The sequence below is a fragment of the Anoplophora glabripennis genome, unplaced genomic scaffold (genome assembly GCF_000390285.2).
Source record: "Anoplophora glabripennis isolate ALB-LARVAE unplaced genomic scaffold, Agla_2.0 scaffold163, whole genome shotgun sequence".
NCBI classification, from domain to species: Eukaryota; Metazoa; Arthropoda; class Insecta; order Coleoptera; family Cerambycidae; genus Anoplophora; species Anoplophora glabripennis.
The window spans coordinates 253,310-259,309 of NW_019416302.1; the positions used below are offsets into that span (position 1 = coordinate 253,310).

The 6,000-nt window shown below is 32.1% G+C and overlaps 1 protein-coding gene across 4 annotated transcripts in view; it reads right to left on the reverse strand.

Annotated features, from left to right (window-relative positions):
* LOC108903516 (neurotrimin-like) overlaps positions 1-6,000 on the reverse strand; it is a 149,481-nt gene that overhangs the window by 116,109 nt on the left and 27,372 nt on the right. The gene's annotated exons all lie outside the window — the stretch shown is intronic.

The following is a 6,000-nucleotide window of genomic DNA, read 5'->3' on the forward strand; positions in this document are numbered from 1 at the left end:
CGGCAATCGGATGGTTTTCGTACAAAAAAATTCACGTTTTAGAAAATGAACAAATTAAAAAAATTCTAATTTAGGCCCCTGATGATATTTAGGTACAAAGGTAATTATAAATAAAATATTTTTAAAGCGAAGAATACTGGCTATTATTATTTAGGTGGCAATGATGTTTGCCATATCCGGGGAGTGTTGATTGATAAATTACTTGTAATAAAAATTGGAGATATTGAAAGTACATTGCTGATCACTCTGCCAACTACAAAAACAAAGAAAAAATATTCTTTATCGTAAGCGAATATTTAGATATATATATTGGAAATATAGTAACGCAAGATCTACTCAAACAGATAGTAACAGATTTTTTTAAATATTAAAATGGTAAAGCATCGGTATAATCAATTAATAGGATTTCATACATTTGGGAAACAAGTTGTTGCGTTTCTCAAATTGAAGGATGCTCATGAATATATCGGACCTTGTTTCCGTAGAACTTCAGCTGCACTATTAACAAATTCAGGAGCTGATATCACAACTTTAAAAATGCATGGTGGATGGAAATCTTCAACGGTAGCTGAAGGCTACATTGAGGAGTCCATAACTCGTAAATCAGTTGTAAGCAAAAAAAATTCCCTACTGCAAGTACATCACGTGCTGGAACCGATTTTTTAAACAATTCAATAATCTACTAGTGAAAACACTAGACATAGACGACGTAAAAATGTTTCAAAACAAACAGGACAAGGGATATCCCTTACAGGCTGTTCAAATTTCACCATAAATAAATGTTTACAATAAATAAAATTACTTTCATTATACAACAAATTTTAATTTTTAATTTAGCGGCAGTAAAATTGAAAATTTTAAATGACTATCAGAAGTATGACAAGATGTCTGTGTTAACATGAATAGTTTTATTTACATAATATTTGCCCTTTTTATTAATTTTTAAAATAAAAATAAATATAAATATAAAAATATATAATTTACTAGCGGCCCGTCCCGACTTCGTACGGGTGGACATTTATTATTTAATATTTTTTTGGGATAAATGTATTTACGAACGAAGACGGAAACGTTAAAGCTGGTATAAGAATCCATTGGATTGGGATTTGAAAGGGAAGGACTTTGAACACGATTGATCAAAATTTTCGTACCACCTTAGCCTCAGCAACACGTGGTGGTTATGCTATTAAATTGTAGCTTATATGAAACGTTTGTATTTTAACATAGCGCCATCTATTGAATACTTACTCAATCCAGTCAACAGATATCGCCATCTGTTAGAATCGTTTGGAGGTAACAGATAATTGTGACTGTCAAATAATAGACAAATAATTTGCAATAAAATAATATTGCGACTATAAATTGAGATGTAAGCTATCCTATCTTTTAAGTTGGATCAAATTGCACACGGTGTGCAAATCAAATTTAAAATCGGTTCAGTAGTTTAGGAGTCCATCGCGGACAAACAACGTGACACGTAATTTTTATATATATAAGGATTATCAGCTCGTATGCTTTTACTCTATTTTAAAATATAAGTATGCAACAAAGCATAATGTATAACTTCATACACAAAATTTTTGATGAAACAAATACTTTGTGGGGTAAATGTTCCAAGCAACATCCAATTATCCATTTATTTTTTTTTTAATTAGCCTGAATTAGTTGATAGTTTTGTTAATATGTATTTTACGTTTGTCTCCAGAAATTATTGTATTTTTAAATTGAGAATTGTTTAAATTCGTGAATCTTCACTAAACGTAAAGTATATGTTGCCTTAAAATCCGTAAAAATATCAAAGGTTGTAGGTTATGATAAACAAAACGCAAAAATGTAAAAGGCAAATCAGTTTCATCTATAATAAATAATAACGTGTCATAATCGCGTATATGCGTAATAAACTAATTACGACTTACAGGGTCAAAGATTATCCTTTTCGCATACTACAAAACTAAATAGACGCTAATAATATCGTTATATTAAAAATATACCTAATAAAAGTACCTAATACAGTCAGGAAGGAAGAGTGTTTTTAATTCAATGAAACATTGTTCCCTTTATTGACACAGCAAAGCAGCTACTGAAACAGAGAGAGATAAACAATATGCCCGAAATTGTACAAAGCATTTATATAAATTATTTATAAATTGGTAGACAGTTTTTTATGTCGATGCTATTCGTTGTTTATTTTAACTAGTAGTGTTCGTTTGTGGACGTATAAATAACAACAAATTCATTGTACGCGTCGGAAATTAATAAAACATTATGGCAGTTTGTGCATGTGAGGTTGTATATGGATTTCAGATATAAAATATAGATAAATTCGGTGTGAAACTGGAGCCTCTAAAATTGTTATACATGGAACTGTGCCACAAAACAACACCGGCAATGCAGTTATTTAACACAGTTCGTTATTTACAATTTCTAATGGACCTAGCAGTGATCAAACAATTCTGCCCGCCTTGCCGCTTTTCTCCGCATAAGCGGAAAAGCACCTACGGAATGGAGAATTAAAAATCTCTTTAAATATACACGGGTTTAATCACGCTAAAACAAGCATACGAATCTGGCCTGAAAAATTATTGCAACCGCTGCATTTTTGAAATAGCCTATTAGTACAACATCGATCCAATACTTCTAAATAAATCAGGTAAATCCCGTATAGCAGGGATTCAGTCCTGTTATGTTCACTGTCAGGATCAATGAACGGTGTCAGACGAGAGTTGTAACACGGGTTTCTCTAATTTCCCTTGTAATTGGTTATTTACATTTACATTTTTGGGAGATACCTATTAATATGAGCTGTTTACAGAACTTTTGCCGGAGTGTCTATACTGAATTAGTTACTTTAATAATTTTCTTTAGGTTTCTTGAACTACAAAAACGCACTTCAAAATATGAAAGTGCAATTTCTAACCAAATATTCTGCAAATTTTTCGTCCAATTCAGTAAAAAAAAAACTTTTTCTTGGAGCGGATTAGGTACAATGTTAATACTAAAATTTATAGAAATAAATATCTTTAACTCTTTATTTCATTGTATGTTTATGATGTAGTGAATATTTACAAAAACAATTAATGTCATTATAAATAAATTACGTTAGATATAATTTTTCTAGGTTGTGTATCAAGATACCGGCAAGCGGTATAGTCATTTACGAAGCGATTAATTTTAACCATTACAGAATAATAAATATTTGTTCCATTAAAAACTGCTTTAAAGAACCTATAAATAAACATTCACTTTTTAAATACGCCAGGTAATTTTGTTGAATTTAGTTAAAAAAAAACAAAAGTATGTTTTCCAATTCTTTTTTTCTCTCTTATATTTCCTACTATCCTCGTTTTGCTCGAGAGTGTTCCTGTGAATTAAAAATGATTAGCGAAATGACGTAAACATCAATAATGAATAAGAGGGATCTTTAAAGGAACGTTTGCCGTAGCCGTTTCGCACAGGCAATTTAATGTGATATACTGAACTCCATGAGAAATTAGAAGAACGTACAATTTGGGGAAACAGCGCCCGATTTGATGCTATGTTTTGTCGTTTTTCTCGAATGGAAACACGCCAACCTACCATCATAATTTATATAATTGTTGCAGACTGTGAGAATTTACAGTCTACGGATAAAGTGAAAATAAGTAATGAATACAGAGTGAGAGATAATGACGCAGTTTAACAGAGTCATTTATTTACATTTCAACCCCTTCGTGTCTGGTAATTGATTTCTGTATAATAGAATTTATATTCCATTTTGAAGGGATATTGAGATTTAAATTTATTTAATAAATATGTAAAAACCGGAACGAATCTTTGTATTAGAACTCCTAAGCCTCAAATGCAATTCGGGCTTTATAAATAATTCAATTATACCTACTCGTCTCGTTGTTTGGTGAAAAAATGAACCCACCCACGTAAGAAATATTTCTTTATCCTTTGGTTTTTAAACCGCCGTATGTTGAGCTTTTTGACAGCACTTAACTTTTGAGATGGTCGTTCGTTAGTTATCAACATGAATTTGTGTTGCAGGTTTTTGTACTATAATTACTGACACTTAGGTATAAATTTCGCTACTGCGCAGCCTACCTCCACGGATTGGATGAAATAAGTTGCACTGTACATTATAACAACGAACCGGTCGAAAATTAATGTCCAGAGGTATTATTATAATGGCTTTTTTCATTATATTTACACCACTTTTTCGTTCTGCGAATGTTGAATGCAATCTTCCCGAATTCCGATAAGTAAGTAATAAAAGCGTATCTAGAAACCCTCGATTCCCAACAAAACCATCTCAAAGAAGAACAAAGATCGCCGGCGGCAACAACCATATTTGTAAATGGGACGGCGGCGTGCCGCATTGTGCCGCAAAACGCGGCAGTTACGCAGCCACTATTTCATCGGGGAACTACTGGAGGATCGCCAAAGCTCCTCGGGACCGCTTTCCGGGGGCATTTCCAAGGCGGCGAAAGAAAGCCCCGAACTTAATCTATATCCGGCAATGACTATAGCTCCTGTTTAGAACGCGGTGTTTCCATAACGGAAAACATCGAAGTGCGCGCCGAAACCCTAATGGGATCATTTCGGATTATTTATGCCGGCAGTCGCTTGCATTCGAAATGTGTCGGGCTAATATAGTTACGGATCGCAATTCCGAAATGTGATTTAATAAAAGGCGGAAGGTATGCGTGTTGTGGGTGAATCTCAATTCTCATTCTTGACTGCAGCGTTTCAGAAAATTGTTACAATTATTCTCGCGTTACTTTACAAAATACACTCTTGTGTCCATACGGACCTTCCTAAATTTGAATAAAAAATGGCTTACTACTAGTAATACCACACAGAAAAGAAAATAAAAAAGTACACAACTAGTCTTATCCACTGTAATTTATACAAAAAATATTAAAAATTGTAAATTCTTTATTTAATTCTTACTTTACATTAATAAGACAAAAAAATCATGTAAAAATATTATAATATTTTATTGTTTATTGTTGTTTTGGTATTAGTAATGTAATGTAAGTAATGGTATTGTGTGTTGTTGTATTATGTGATGGTGTGTAAATTTTGTGTGTTTATAATTATTAAATATCCGTTTGGGCGCCTTTTATAATGTAAAATGTCATTTGGGTGTGTTTATATCTAATTTTCCATTGAACATAGGTTCTGATAAGAAAATTTTATAATAACACTGACAAATATAGACGAATTAGACTTTCTTACCTTATCATTGCTAACATCGCCTCCGGCAGCTTTACTTTGTATAAATAATGTTCACAGTGTAGATAGGATTTTATTAGTGTAGATAGTAATGTTCATTTTCTACACTGTCCCTCAAGAAAAAAACACTTTATTTTATCAATAACATGAGTCCTTACCTCATAGGGGCGGTTCTATGCTCGTTTAATTAACCTTTACTATTTAATTTTTGGTAGGAAGCATTGAATAAAAGCAAAATTTGAAAGATTTACACAAGATGACATTTATTACTTATTTTTCTTTCAATTTCAAACAATCGTTTTGATGAACACAGAAACTAAAATTTTCTTTACATACTTTTACATGAATAATTGTCTGAGAAATGCCTTATTCTACCTATTATAGTTTAGAAAATGTTTGGTTAACCAATTATCATTATTTTTAAATGTTTTTCAAAACAAATTTACTTATATTATGAACATTGGAAACTAAATTAATACTTAAATTATAGAATGTTCAAAAATGTCAATTTAAATTTTAATCACTGAAATTGTTTATAGTCGAAACGGGTTTTCTGTTTCACAAATAGTTTTTATAGTTCAAATTTGCAACACTTTATGGCATGGAGAAAACAGTTATGCAACTGGACTTACTTTATTTCGTTCTGCCTGGCAATTTGCGTACGTTTCTCTAACCTCACTTTATTGTTGTGGTTTGTCTGCTATTCTCGTGCGTTGAAGATGGCTGTTGGGTCTGTGTATAGTGCTTCCTGGTGTTTTAGATGTTGTTTTGGGGAGCCAC